Raw genomic sequence first — 16,766 nt, 5'->3', positions numbered from 1 at the left:
CAGTCGCTATCTACTCACCTCACCTATCTTGCCACTTTCTGGCACCAGCCAGCAAGGTGCTGAGGTGGGAGAGGGAGCCATTGGCCATATATCTTTTTTTTTTTTTGGCCATATATCTTTTTTAATCTCTTCTACTTAATCAAATGACTTAAGGGAAGATATATTTTTTTCAATGAATATGCCACAGATTCACAAAATGTATGTAAATATATAATGTAAAGCAGTTGCTTTATAAGTGCTTGATGGTAATAATAAAGAGAAAAAACAGATGTGTAGCTCATCCTTAGGTAATTCATAAGTCACATGTCTAAACACAAGAATTTTCAGTCAAATACTTTCTTGACAGTTTAGAGCAATGAATGCACAGGAAATAGGTAATTTTATGTGAAGCAATAGAAATTAACCAGAGAAAGTTACTAGAGTTAGTAACTAGAATTAGTTCCTAGAATAGAACTATAACTATATTAGTTACTAGAATAAGACCTATAATAAAAGTATGCCAGTAAAGAATCTTCCATGGTAAAAAGCACTGTCAAATAAGGAAGCAGTAGGACTTGTAATATGGTATCCAGTAATACAGTTATAGATATCCCTTGCTATTTGATGCCTTTCTGTGTAAAACTCAGGAACAGATAGATTTGGCTTATTCAGCATCCCTCTTTATCTGAAACCAATATCCAAACTCTAGCAACCTAGCCTCAGGAACTGAATATATTCACGCAGAGAGGAATATTTGTATATATGTAGACTTAAAACAATTTTAAATGATATCAATGATAGTCCCAGAACATTCTCCTCAGTCTGAAGGGCACAGCAATTAATAAAAGTAATAGTCACAGTTGGTCTCTGGCTTAGCATCCATGGGCCAGATGCTTGGAAACCCAGCTTTCCTGTCTTCTACACTTGGGCTTGGAGATTCCTTCTCATCTCATATAGGCCTCTGCTCCCACTTCACCGTGGGTAGCTGACCATCCTAGCAATGTCTCAGTGGTCCTCCTAAGCTGCATTCGGTGGTCACTATGCACCGTTGTTCTCATTTGCATCATCTCTATCTCTTAAGTGGACAAAAATTGGTTAGGAGCTGCGACAGTGCTTTGGGGACAGCCCACCTCCATCTCCACCTCTAGTCATGACTATAACCTCTTTTACAAAATACCTTTTCCTAATTTGTGTCAGAAACTTCTGATTGCCCTCCAATATTCACTTAAACGTGGCAAAAGTCTATCTAGCAAGAAACTACATTTTCTAGCTTCTTGCACCTAGATGTGATCATGTGACTACTTTTTGGACAATGTGATAGGAGTGAGAGAAGTTTGTTCTGTTGCTGTGTTATGCTAGCTGCTTTCCGTTCCCTTTCTTTAACTGCCTTTTCCTGAGAAGTAACGGACAGTGGAGCTGCTACCTCACACCCAAAGATGGAAAGCGGTTGTTAAGGATGGTAGAACTCTTCCATTTACCCTGAAATGTTTGCCTCTGGACAGTTATATGAGAAAGAGTCTAATTTAGTATATGGGGACTCTTTGTTATAGAAGCTTAGCCTGACTCCCAACAGCAGCTACTTTCGGGGAGTTTTGTGTCTTTGCACCAAGTATTGGATTTGAGCAACACTTGCTAGAGCAGAAGACTTGAATCATTACCGTGTTTTGATTTTTCTATCTCGGGGGAGCCTGTGGACCAGTGTGTCCTTTCTTTCTCTTGGAGTTCATGATAACAACCCTGCTCCTCTATAAAACCAGTTTCACTCTCACAGCTGAGCAGATTGGTTTCTGTGAACCTGATGACAGACTTACCTGTGGGTCTTTGGCCGTCTCTGTGGGGATTCACTGCCCAGAGCTTATCAGCTCTCTCCCACTTTGGGACCCTGTGCTTGTGCTTTGTGTCTGCAATGCTTTCTCTCCAGATCTTTGCATCATTTACTTCTCAGCTCAAATATTACAGGTCCCAAACCTCACCCCACATTTCAGTCTCTCTTTCATTACCCTGTCATATTTCCTGTATAGCATTTTCTGCTACCTAAATGATTCATGTATTTGTTTACAGGTTTATTCTATTTTGATAATAGACACTTTGAGCACAGGGCGTTCATTTATTTTGGTCACTGGCCTATCCCTGTTTCCTAGAACTGTGTCTAACAGAAAATAGAGTTTCAACAAATATTGGTAACGAATAACTGTTGAATGAACGAATCTCCTAAAGGACGTTAAGGTTATAAGTTATAGCCACCTCAAGTAGGTAGAAGTCTCAATCTAAATACACAGAATGATAGTCTAGCCTGATTGAATTTTTAGTAAAGTTCCAACTGGATCTGGGAAGTTTCTTTTCTGAAATTTTCCTTTATATTTAACAGCTTATACCTATTGATTGGTGGAGTCTGAAGACCCCACACAAAGTGATTCAGGTATTGAAAGTTTTAGAAATTAAAAAAACTAACAATGCCTAGGAAAATAGTGTGTGTGTCTGTTGAATAATGAAATATTAAATTATAATTTCAATATTAATTTATTTATCAGCATGAAGAAATGGACTAAATTATACCAGAGAAATTTTTTTAAAACCCTCTTTGCCTGAATATGTGCATCCGTTCCATTTAAATTGGTTATATTCCCTCCAATCTCTTATGGCTCTGCATCATCTCATCAGGGTTTAAGCCATGTGGGTCCCATTACTAGGCGGTGTAATAATGTACACCTCTTCTACTCCTGCTACTACTTCTACTACTTCTACTTTTAGTCCTGGTGTTTCTATGTTTTGGTGATGATGATTTGCTGATTCTAAGTTGTTAATAGTGTCTCTAGCGGTCTTTCAATTTTCTTCTCTTGGTTTTGTCTTTTCCTCCTGGTAAGCATCTTTAGTAGGTTGAATAGTATTCTCCTAAAACGCATGTTCATCTGGAACCTCAGAAATAGGATATTTGCGGATAATTAAGAAAAGAATTGAAATGAGATCATCCTGGATCAGAGTGGACTCTAAATTTGACGAGAGTGTCCTTATAAGAGTCAGAAAAGGAAATGTGAAGAGGGATCAGAGATTGGAGTGATGCATCTACCAGCCAAGGAACACCAAAGATTGCTGGCAGCCGCCAGAAGCTAGAGGCAAGGCATGGAACAGGGTATTCCCTCAGAGCCTTCGGGAGGAAGCAACCCTGCTAACACTTTGATTTCAGATTCTGGCCTTCAGCGCAGTGAGAGAATAAAGTTCTATTGTTTTAAGCTACCCAGTTGGTGGCATTTTATTATGGCAGCCACAGGAAACTGCTACAGTGTCTTTCTGGCTTATCAGGCCACAACGTGAGTTACACCTGTGAGCTCTGCCTTGGGTAGGGCAGGCTGATGTTGTTACTTAGACTCAGTTGACTCTAATTTATTTCTCTCGGGACTATCTCAGACACAAACTATAAGCTATCTACCTTTGAAAAGAGACGCATTCTTTTAAGCTATGAGAGACAGTAGAATCAATTATAGTCCAAATTCAAACCTCTCCTATTTAATTCCTTGATCCATAGTTTTGTGAAAATAGACATATTTAACCTTTCATTATTTCTGATAAGTATAGAAGAATTAAAACATGAACTCAAAACCTGATTTTTAAGCTATGATTTTCTTAAGGCATTTTTTAAAATTACAAGGCCAGCTGTGTCCAGTGTAGCTCCAGGAAGCCTAATGTGCTTCTAGAAAGAATGTGGGATCCATAACTTGTCATTTTCTCCATTTAATTTTTGCTGAAGAATTTCACTCTATCCTTTGGGTATCTCCATTTCATTCATTAATGAGTCCTGAGCTTATGAAATGAATGATGGGACTAAACTGTCAAGCAGGAGAGAAATACTGTGTTTTTTTTTTCCCTGTGTGACATTGCTACTTTCATCTTAACTCGTTTGCTTCAAGTCCCTGTCATATTAGCCCCATATATCAAAAAAAGACTAAATAAAACCTAGTGCTAATTTTATTTTGGTTTCCTACCTAGTGTTAACTCATTCCCACTTTCAGTTTTGGGTTTTCGCTTCTTGTTCAAAGTTTTTTGGCAGGTTATCATGAATTGCTGTAAATTATGATGGTTTGGGTTTTTAGGCCTTTGGGGTGAATTGCTAAGATGAATAAGCCTATTATTTAGTTTTATTTTTGATAACTCCCTGTGAAACATTTCTTGAGTAAATGTTAGGACGCAATAGAATGGTAAAGTAATTTGCATTTAATAGTCCATGTTCAGGATTTTGGAAGTATCTGCATAGCATCATTTTTTTGCCGCTTTTCTTTTGTAGGCCTAAATTGCTGTTTTACTGTCACAGTAGCCCTATAATCACTTAAATGAATGGCGTTGCATTTTGTTTTACTTGGAGAACAAAGAGAAGTCAACTTCCAACAGTGGTGTGTTGACTGTTTTACATCCTGTGATATTCTTGTTCCTTCATACAACCTATGTTTATTGGTCAAAGTTTAAGTGTCACAGCCCCAGCTTTGACTACCCCAGACTGAAATTAAACCTGTTTAACTCTGTTTCCCCAACCTACCCATCAGTCCTATATCTCTTATTAAGACTGGTGTTATTGTTACCCACCAGGTTGTCCATGCTAGAAACTTTCAACTAATCCTCAGTTCTTTCTTTTACCCCACCTTTCCACATCCAAGTGGACACCAAATTCCTGTCAGTTCTGCCTTTTAAGTATCATTCAGATTCTGCCTCTGTCCTCAACTCTGCTGTGCATGTCTTTATTTTTTTAACATCTTTATCAGAGTATAATTGTTTACATTGTTGTGTTAGTTGCTGCTGTATAACAAAATGAATAAGCTATACATATACATATATCCCCACATCCCCTCCCTCTTGTGTCTCCCTCCCACCCTCCCTATCCCACCCCTCCAGGTGGTCACAAAGCACCGAGCTGATCTCCCTGTGCTATGCGGCTGCTTCCCACTAGCTATCTATTTTACATTTGGTAGTGTATATATGTCCATGCCACTCTCTCACTTCATCCCAGCTTACCCTTCCCCTCCCCGTGTCCTCAAGTCCATTCTCTAAATCTGCGTCTTTATTCCTGTCCTGCCCCTTCAGAACCATTTTTTTCCTTAGATTCCATATATATGTGTTAGCATTTGGGTCCCATTATCTCTTGCATGCTTCTTTAACAACTCACACCTAATGCTTCCCTTCCTAGCCTACCTACTTCCTAGTGATTTTCTGTAATTAAGAGAGTATGAAGTCTTAAATCACTGAACTTTTCTCACCTTCAGTGAGACTTTTTTATTTGAAAGCTTGACTTTGTTGAGTCATCAAAGGGTTTTCTAGATTCTCAAATATCCCTTTATAGATTTGGCCTTTAGACACCTAACCTTTGTCCAGCCAGACCAAATAGCATCGCAGAATTTTACCTGCTATACATTTAGTCATAGATTTTTGTTTTAAAGTTAGTTGTGCCTCACAATTCACTTAAATGAATGACTATCCATTCTATTTTATTAGGAAAAAGAAGGAAGCCAGCTTCTGACACTGACGTATTGACACCACATTTCACACCACAGTACTGGAAGAGCAATCTGGAGGGGAAAAGAGATGCGGAGGAGTTCAGATTTGAGTGTCTAGGTTCCTACGTCATGGCTGCAACTCTTGAGGTGGGAACATTCTAGAACAACCCAGATAGGTTTTGAAGAATCAGGGAAAGCTGGAATTAGTGTCTGCCTTTCTAGACACTCCTGGGGAGACTGCAGGTCTCTTGGAGAAGATCCCTGTCCAGCATTGGGCTGCTACCAGCAGGGATGGTGAAGGAAGTTATGTAGGCAAATGGACCTGGATAGTCCTCTCAGTTACCCAGGGTCAGAGTGTGTCTGCAAGGGACCAAGGACGTCCCACCTGCCCCAGTGGAAGTGCGTGGGAGCTTTGCGGGCACAGGTACATCAGGTACAGTGGGTTGGGATAAGGTGATCAGGGGCATGTGCCCCCAAAGACCAGGAAGCGCCACATTTCAATGCACACCAGCACAGCCATCTGAGGGAAGGTTGGCAAGGACTCAGAAGAAGGCATGCTCCCTGGAGACCTGTCTTCCTGCCTCCTTGGAAAGCTCCAGTGTCCTGGGCAAACCTAGAACTGAGGAGGCAGAGAAGAAACTAAATTATCTTTAACTGGCACAGTTTTATCCTTTGTTTTTCTCATCAGCTAGAATGGAGATTTATAGGAAATAAAGACAGCTACGTTTCCTGGTCCTGCCCTTCTCCCCACATCAGAGCTATTCTGAATAAATTTAGTCCCAGCTACAATCAATTTGCTGTATACACACCTCCACAGGATCTCTGTAGTGTAAAGGTCACACATCTGTCATATAAAAGTCATAGGCTTCTGTGAGCCACAAACAAGTTCCCTATTCTCTCCTCCTGAGCTTCTCAATTCCTGCATCCTAAGCTCTCTGAATTTCTCTCTAAATCTGGAACCCCAAAATCGCTTCACTCTTTTGTGCCATTTGTATATGCTGCCTCTGGACCTGGGGTGTCTTTCTCCTGGACTGCACCTGGCAACCGCCAACTCATTCTTGGAGACCTAAAGAAAAGAGACTGTCTTCTTTGTGCCTCTGTTCCTGCATCTACAGTTTGCTGTGCCTCTGTTTCTACATAGCTGCCTGTTACCACACGCGCCTTGCTTCTGAGTGCAAAGTAGGGAAGAAAACACCACCAACTATGTTGGTTGAATGAACTAACTAATGACACAGAAGACGAATTGTTGTCTTCTGTTTGTAGTATACTTTCTCTTAAACACCCCATTGAACTTTCCTATAGACTTGTCAAATAACTTGTTTTAAGTCCAATCTCTTAGTTACAAAAACAGTAAAGCTATGGTTAGTGAAATTTTAATTCGGATGAAAGCATTTAGATGGATGACGCTAATGGCCATTAATATTCTCTCTGTAATACACGTCTCGATTTGAAGCGGGGATTTTCAAATCAATCATTATCATTTAATAAGATTTCTATTACTTAGAGCTCTATGCTTTGACCCTGAGTAAAAACAAAAGGTTCAAGCCTTTTTTTCTGGGTGTTTGTGTGCCTGACCTCTCAGAAGATAACTTCTATGCTTAAATGAAATAAACCAGAAATTGTTATAGGAAGAAGAAAAGCAGAGTGAATAGTTTACCAAAATGTGACTTCAATATGCTCCACAGTACTGCCTCAAAGTTCAAAGGAAAACATTAGTCCCAGGAAACTTGACATTAAGGACTTATTTTTAAACTACTGGCTTTATATGAACCAGAACATAACAGTGTTTATGAAATAATAACTTCAAAGACCAATTTCAATCAGAATAGATTAACTAGGTTGAGGTAACCTCACACATTTTGTATATATATGTGTGTGTATTTTAGAAGGACTCAAAATGATATGAGGAAACTTGACCCTGTAGTGTGCTAAAGGACACCGTATTTACAGGCAGAGAACCGGAGGTTCAGTCCCAAATTTACTATTAGTTAGCTGTATGGCTCTGAGCAACTAATTCCTCTAGGAAGGATGTGATAGAGGATCTCCAAGTTCACTCCATGAGTTGTAATTTGTTGGCATCTAAATCAATACCACAAAGTAACAGATTGAAGAAGGAGAGTAAAAACAGCAAATGTAGAAATATAAAATGGAAAGAATAAAATTAAAAGGGTAAATGGCATAGATTTAAAAACCCAGGCACTAGGTAAGCAACCTGAGGTTTTGAAAAAAATACTATACCTTCAGGCATATTTTCGATAAAACTAATGCTGTCTCAGCTTCTTCTCCTTGAAATTTAATAACATATTTTTAGACTAGGGCAATATTTTTAAATTTTTTTAAAAATCTAGGTCAGTCCTAATATATATATGTGTGTGTGTGTGTGTTCTAGCTTGCATTCTAATTGTTAAGAATTTTGTGTTGAAAATTCCAGGATAACAGTATCATACCCTTTCTTTCATAATCCTTCTTTTTTATTTTTTTTTCTTTTGTTGTTGTTTTGCAGTCTAATTCAGGGAAACTCAAAGTGGAATACGTGTCACCCTGTGGTGGACACGATAATGCATTGGGGTGAAAGCGTTTGAACTTCCAGTAATATTTATTTTATGCCATTTTTCTAATTTATGTCAAAAATAAGTTTTATAGTGTTCATAATAATATAAAGTAGTACACATTTAACAATTTAAATAAATCATATACACAAATCCTGGTTACGTGATTGAAAGATGTGTACTGATAGGACTGTGTATAGCAGCCGAAACCTACTCTGGGAGAGATGTCGACCATCAGAGATTTCCTCCCTTCTGAGATCTATCTATCAGTTTATACATAGATATACATCCAGTTTATATATCCATGTTTTATTTTAAATTTAAATATATTCACTAAAGAAAATTTGGAGAGTACAAAAATATGTAAGAGGAGGTCAATGACATAATCCTCATGTTTCGCCCTCCATGTACACATACAAATCACGATTCTTTCGAGATCATAATGTCATAAAAATCTGTTGTAATTGTACATGCCCAAGGTAAGTCACATAAAGATGAAAAATTTCCAAAACTACCCATGATTATTTCTTTGGGGAATTTTTTTTTTTTAAACATCTTTATTGGGGTATAATTGCTTTACAATGGTGTGTTAGTTTCTGCTTTATAACAAAGTGAATCAGCTATACATATACATATGTTCCCATATGTCTTCCCTCTTGCGTCTCCCTCCCTCCCACTCTCCCCATCCCACCCCTCCAGGCTGTCACAAAGCCCCGAGCTAATATCCCTGTGCCTTGCGGCTGCTTCCCCCTAGCTATCTACCTTACTACTTCTTTGGGGAATTGAATGAATTGTTACAACACTTTTTTAGTTTCTGTTGGAATGTGTTTTTAGAAGGTGAGGGCTCCTGTTATTTAACTAGGTTAATAACCTAGTTTAGAACACATTTCAGAAATATGGTACATAAGGTTGCAACTAAAAGAGGTGACTTTCTTTTTTAATTCTAGAAAAATAATCAGAACGAGGATAACCCGTAGTTTAAGCAGTTACTCTTATGTACACAGTGGACATAACTCCAACACGAGCAACTAGAACTCTTAATGGTTTTCTCTCTGTACAATATCTGATCCTGGTTCCCAGAGGAGCAGGTCTTCTGTTCATTTTTGTTGTGATTTTGCTTGTTGTTGACATTAGGCATCCTGTTCTCCAGATAAAATAAAGATATTTTGTTGGGAAGGAGTAATTTCTCAGAATGACTTTTACTTGTACTTTTCCTGCCTAGAAAAGGGGACTCGTTTTCATTCTCCTTTATTCATGCATGTATTTAATGCAATAAATATTTAAGTGATTCAAATGTACAAAGCACTATGCCAGATATAATCTGGATATCCGGGACAACCTTTTCTGTCTGTGTTTTACTTTCAAAATATCTTGACTCACTATTTTCCATGGACTTTGCTGTGTATCTTAGTAGCAGCCTATGAGCATGAAATTTACCTTTCTGAGCGCTCTTGGGAACAAACGTATTTTAAAATTGACTTACTATAATATTTGGAAATTTTTTAGTTTGATTTGTAAAACATATATTCTAGAAGCCGTTTATTCCTTCTGAGATACTTTGGCTTCACTCAGGACAGTGTGAGCCATGAGGACTAGAGTAGAGTTCCCAGCCTGAGTGACAAGGCCTGAGACTGAATCTGAGATTGTAAGCAATGACATTCCTGGCTAGCGTCTTTTTAAATATAAAAGTTAAAGCTCTCTTTTCTTTCCCCACTTTTAAAATTATTTTTTTATTGAGATATAATTGACATACAACATTATATTAGTTTCAAGTGTTCAACATAACGATTTAATATTTGTACCTGTCATGAAATTATCACCACAATAAGTCTAGTTATCTCTCACCATATATAGTTACAGAATATTTTTTCTTATGAGACCTTTAATGATCTGTTCTCTTAGCAACTTTCAAATATGCAATATAGTATTATTAACTGTAGTCACTATGCTGTTCATAATATCTCCAGAACTTACTTATTTTATAACTGGAAGTTTGTATGTTTTCACCACTTTTGCACATTTTACCCACCCCCTCTCTCTGCCCCAATCACCAATCTGTTCTCCAGATCTATGAGCTTGTTTGTTTGTATGGTTTTAGATTTTACATATGCATGAGATCATATAGTATTTGTCTTTCTCTGCCTGATTTATTTTACTTACTAAAGCTCTCTTTTCAAATAAATTGCAAACTTTGAAAATTAAAAAGTTATTAAATGCAAGAACTACCTAAGTCCATTTGATAACTTTGTCTCGAAACATTATCGTTTAAATTGGTAATTCTTAAATTATGCACTATTACTCTGCAAACTGAACTATAGATGTTCCATTGCTTAATTAAATAACAGTGACCGTTCTCACTTTTCTGAAAGTATTACTTCAATGGACGTGATGTTTTGAATTTATATTTCTCTCCTTTGTTTCCTCATCTGTAAAATGAGGATAATACTAAGACCTGTCTGCTAGGTTTGTTGAGAGGACTAAATGAGCAAAGTGCTGAGAGTACTGCCTGGTCTGTATGATCCACCTATGTATATTTTTTCTTAAACTTTTGATAACTACTTTTACCTACCTGACTATCAAAGGAAATAATAAAATTTACAAGCTGATGTCAAATGAATACAAAGGGAATTAAGAAATAGTCATTCATCTTCAATCAGCATCTTGTTTATTTCCATTGATAATCATGCCACAAGAATAATATTTAAGAGAGTTAAAATAACTTAGATAACTTAAAATAATTCAACTGGTTTTAAAACTAAAAATTTCAGTGTCTTTTATTTGCTTGTTTGTTTCTTTTTGTTTAATTTCAAGCTGACGATTATATTGGAATCATGTGGTTTGACAAATGCCATTTCTCTATGAGCTATCCTGATTTCTGGATCCTCACATTTGGAAATAATTGACCATTATCAAATACTTAGATTTGCTACTCTCTAAGCTTAGATTTCAATGAAAATTGTAGGAAAAAAATGTTTTAAAATGAATGAGAAAGAAAAGCTGAGAGAGTCTAAATAGTTTAAAATTAGGTCCTGGGCATATTGGTCACTGTTTATTTTCATGGTTATAAGATCCTTGGCTTATCCAATGTAGTGAAAATCCAATACCTTTAAGCAGTTGGCCCAAGTTTGATTTTTAGGCATTTTGATTTATAAATTGAATTCTATGTAACCTTTACAGGATTCCCAACTCCATTATCATGTATTACTTTTGTAATGTGTTTTGAGCACTGCCAATGTGTTCAGAATTGAAAAGCATATTAAAGTGAGCCTACTCCCACAATGGTCTAAACATTTTAGCTGAACATTTTATTTTTCTACCTCTGCACATTTGGAAAATGCTGCTGTACATTCTTTTCCCCCAAAATACATAGACGCTCCTTTCAAAGTATTGTTGGAGAGTTCTCATTTGATAATGTTGCTAGACTCTGGATGATGTTCTCTGGGAGTCCTTAGTGGCATCCTAAGGTGACAGCAACCATCCAATTATCACTCTTGTTTTTCAAAATGTTTGGGCCAGGGACTTAACTGGCAGTCACGTCCTCTCCATGACCTCCTCCAACAGAGATCTTCATATATTTAAAGGATTGACCCATGACAAAAAGGAGCTACTGTTCTGGGAGTATGACTAGGACCAGGGGGAGGAAGTTGTGGAAGCAGTTTTCTGCTGAAGAATCTCCAGTACAATGTTGAAGAGAAGTGGTGAGAGTGATTGATCATCATTGTCTTGCTCCTGAACTTACCAGTAACACTGTTGGTTCAAAATTTTCTGGAGTTCCCTGGTGAAAGCTGAAATTGGCCACTGTATACAGAAGGCAAGGAGAGACCAAAGAAAGAGGCAGACCACTCCAGATTGACATGTAGCTGACAGGATCTTGGTGCTCCAGCTGGGTGTCAGGCCTGAACCTCTGAGGTGGGAGAGCCGAGTTCAGGACATTGGACCACCAGAGACCTCCAGGCCACACGTAATGTCAATCAGCAAGAGCTCTCCCAGACATCTCCATCGCAGTGCTAAGACCCAGCTCCACTCAACGACCAGCAAGCTCCAGTCCTGGACACCCCATGCCAAACAACTAGCAAGATAGGAACACAACCCCACCAATTAGCCGAGAGACTGCCTAAAATCATAATAAGTTCACAGACACCCCAAGTCACACCACCAGACGTAGTCTTGCCCACCAGAAAGAAAAGATCCAGCCTCATCCAACAGAACAAAGGCACCAGTCCCCTCCACCAGGAAGCCTACACAATCCACTGAACCAACCTTACCTACTGGGAGCAGACAACAAAAACAATGGGAACTATGAACCTGCAGCCTGTGAAAAGGAGACTCTAAACACAGTAAGTTAAGCAAAATGAGAAGACAAAGAAATACGCAGCAGATGAAGAAGCAAAGTAAAAACCCACCAGACCAAACAAATGAAGAGGAAATAGGCAGTCTACCTGAAAAGGAATTCAGAGTAATGATAGTAAAGGTGATCCAAAATCTTGGAAATAGAATGGAGAAAATACAAGAAACATTTAACAAGGACCTAGAAGAATTAAAGAACAAACAAACAATGATGAACAACACAATAAATGAAATTAAAAATTCTCTAGAAAAAAACCAATAGCGGAATAACTGAGGCAGAAGAATGGATAAGTGACCTGGAAGATAAAAAGGTGAAAATAACTACCACAGAGCAGAATAAAGAAAAAAGAATGAAAAGAATTGAGGACAGTCTCTGAGACCTCTGGGACAACATTAAACATACCAACATTCGAATTATAGGGGTCCCTGAAGAAGAAGAGAAAAAGAAAGGGACTAAGAAAATATTTGAAGAGATTATAGTTGAAAACTTCCCTAATATGGGACAGGAAATAGTCAATTAAGTCCAGGAAGTGCAGAGAGTCCCATACAGGATAAACCCAAGGAGAAACAGGCCAAGACAAATATTAATCAAACTATCAAATATTAAATACAAAGAAAACATATTAAAAGCAGCAAGGGAAAAACAACAAATAACATACAAGGGAATCCCCAAAAGGTTAACAGCTGATCTTTCAGCAGAAACTCTGCAAGCCAGAAGGAATGGCAGGACATATTTAAAGTGATGAAAGAGAAAAACCTACAACTAAGATTACTTTACCCAACAAGGGTCTCATTCAGATTCAATGGAGAAATGAAAACCTTTAAGGCAAGCAAAAGCTAAGAGAATTTAGCACCACCAAACCAGCTTTACAACAAATGCTAAAGGAACTTCTCTAGGCAGGAAACACAAGAGAAGGAAAAGGCCTACAATAACAAACCCAAAACAATTAAGAAAATGGTAATAGGAACATACACATTGATAATTACTTCAAATATAAATGGATTAAATGCTCCAACCAAAAGACACAGACTGGCTGAATGGTTACAAAAACAAGACCTGTATGTATGCTGTCTACAGGAGACCCAGTTCGGACCTAGGGACACATACAGACTGAAAGTGGGGGATGGAAAAAGATATTCCATGCAAATGGAAATCAAAAGAGAGCTGGAGTAGCAATTCTCATATCAGATAAAATAGACTTGAAAATGGAGGCAATTACAAGAGACAGAGAAGGACACTACATAATGATCAAGGGATCAGTCCAAGAAGATAATACAATTGCAAATATTTATGCACCCAACATAGGAGCACCTCACTGCATAAGGCAAACACTAACAGCCCAAACAGGGGAAATCAACAGTAACACAATAATAGTAGGGGACTTTAACACCCCACTTTCACCAATGGACAGATCATCCAAAACGAAAATAAATAAGGAAACACAAGCTCAAATTGACACATTAAATAGGAAGAACTTAATTGTTATTTATAGGACATTCCATCCAAAAAGAACAGAATACACTTTCTTCTCAAGTGCTCATGGAACATTCTCCAGGATAGATCATATCTTGGGTCAGAAATCAAGCCTTGGTAAATGTTAGAAAATTGAAATCATATCAAGTATCTTTTCCAACCACAACACTATGAGACTAGATATCATTTACAGGAAAAAGTCTGTAAAAAATACAAACACATGGAAGCTAAATGATGCACTACTAAATAACCAAGAGATCACTGAAGAAATCAAAGAGGTAATCAAAAAACACCTAGCAACAAATGACAATGAAAACATGACCACTCAAAACCTATGGGAGGCAGCAAAAGGAACTCTAAGAGGGAAGTTTATGGCAATACAATCCTACCTCAAGAAACAAGAAACATCTCAACTAAACAACCTAACCTTACACCTAAAGCAATTAGAGAAAGAAGAACAAAAACCCCCCAAAGTTAGCAGAAGAAAAGAAATCAGATCAGAAACAAATGAAAAAGAAATGAAAGACACAGTAGCAAAGGTCAATAAAAGTAGAAGCTGGTTCTTTGAGAAGATAAACAAAATTGGAAAGTCACTAGCCAGACTCATCAAGAATAAAAGGGAGAAGACTCAATTAAACAGAATTAGAAATGAAAAAGAAGTAACAACTGACACTGCAGAAGTACAAAGGATCATGAGAAATTACTACAGGCAGCTATATGCCAATAAAATGGACAACCTGGAAGAAATGGACAAATTCTTAGAAAGGTATAACCTTCCAAGACTGAACCAGCAAGAAATAGAAAATATGAACAGACCAATCACAAGCACTGAAATTGAAATTGTGATTAAAAATCTTCCAACAAACAAAAGCCCAGGACCAGATGGCTTCACAGGCAAATTCTATCAAACATTTACAGAAGAGCTAACACCTATCCTTCTCAAACTCTTCCAAAATATAGCAGAGGGAGGAATACTCCCAAACTCATTCTACAAGGCCACCATCACCCTGATACCAAAACCAGACAAAGATGTCACAAAAAAAGAAAACTACAAGCCAATATCACTGATGAATATAGATGCAAAAATCCTCAACAAAGTATTCCAAACAAATCCAACAGCACATTAAAAGGATCACACACCAGGATCAACTGGGGTTTACCCCAGGAATGCGAGGATTCTTCAATATACGCAAATCAATCAATGTGATACACCATATTAACAGATTGAAGGAGAAAAATCATATGATCATCACAATAGATGCAGAAAAAGCTTTTGACAAAATTCAACACACATTTATGAAAAAAACCCTCCAAAAGTAGGCATAGAGGGAACTTACCTCAACATAATAAAGGCCATATATGACAAACCCACAGCCAACATCATTCTCAATGGTGAAAAACTGAAACCATTTCCTCTAAGATCAGGAACAAGACAAGGTTGTCCACTCTCACCACTCTTATTCAACATAGTTTTGGAAGTTTTAGCCACAGCAATCAGAGAAGAAAAAGAAATAAAAGGAATCCAAATCAGAAAAGAAGAAGTAAAGCTGTCACTGTTTGCAGATGACATGATACTATATATAGAGAATCTTAAAGATGCTTCCAGAAAACTACTGGAGCTAATCAACGAATTTGGTAAAGTAGCAGGATACATAATGCACAGAAATCTCTTGCATTCCTATATACTAATGATGAAAAATCTGAAAGAGAAATTAAGGAAACACTCCCATTTACCACTGCAACAAAAAGAAAAATATACCTAGGAATAAACCTACCTAAGGAGACAGAAGACCTGTATGCAGAAAACTATAAGATACTGATGAAAGAAATTAAAGATGATACAAACAGATGGAGAGATATACCATGTCCTTGATTGGAAGAATCAACATTGTGAAAATGACTATACTACCCAAAGCAATCTACAGATTCAATGCAATCCCTACCAAACTACCACTGGCATTTTTCACAGAACTAGAACAGAAAATTTCACAATTTGTGTGGAAACACAAAAGACCCCGAATAGCCAAAGCAGTCTTGAGAAAGAAAAACAGAGCTCGAGGATTCAGGCTCCCACACTTCAGACTATACTACAAAGCTACAGTAATCAAAACAGTATGGTACTAGCATGAAAACAGAAATATAGATCAATAGAATAGGGTAGAAAGCCCAGAGATAAACCCACACACATATGGTCACCTTATTTTTGATAAAGGAGGTAAGAATATACAATGGAGAAAAGGCATCCTCTTTAATAAGTGGTGCTGGGAAAACTGGACAGCTACACGTAAAAGAATGAAAGTAGAACACTCCCTAACACCATACACAAAAATAAACTCAAAATGGATTAAAGACCTAAATGTAAGGCCAGACACTATAAAACTCTTATAGAGGAAAACACAGGCAGAATACTATATGACATAAATCACAGCAAGATTCTTTTTGACCCACCTCCCAGAGAAATGGAAATAAAAGCAAAAATAAACAAATGGAACCTAATGAAACTTAAAAGCTTTTGCACAGCAAAGGAAACCATAAACGAGACAAAAAAGCCTACCCTCAGAATGGGATAAAATATTTGCAAATGAAGAAACTGACAAAGGATTAGTCTCCAAAATATATAAGCAGCCCACGCAGCTCAATATCAAAAAAAAGAACAACCCAATCCAAAAATTGGCAGAAGACCTAAATAGACATTTCTCCAAAGAAGATATACCAATTGCCAACAAACACATGAAAGGATGCTCAACATCACTAATCATTAGAGAAATGCAAATCAAAAGTACAATGAGGTATCACCTCACACCAGTCAGAATGGCCATCATCAAAAAATCTACAAACAATAAATGCTGAAGAGGGTGTGGAGAAAAGGGAACCCTCTTGTACTATTGGTGGGAACGTAAACTGATACAGCCACTATGGAGAACAGTATGGAAGTTC

The sequence above is a fragment of the Phocoena phocoena genome, chromosome 12 (assembly GCF_963924675.1).
Source record: "Phocoena phocoena chromosome 12, mPhoPho1.1, whole genome shotgun sequence".
NCBI classification, from domain to species: domain Eukaryota; kingdom Metazoa; phylum Chordata; class Mammalia; order Artiodactyla; family Phocoenidae; genus Phocoena; species Phocoena phocoena.
Note: the sequence above shows the minus strand (reverse complement) of the source record.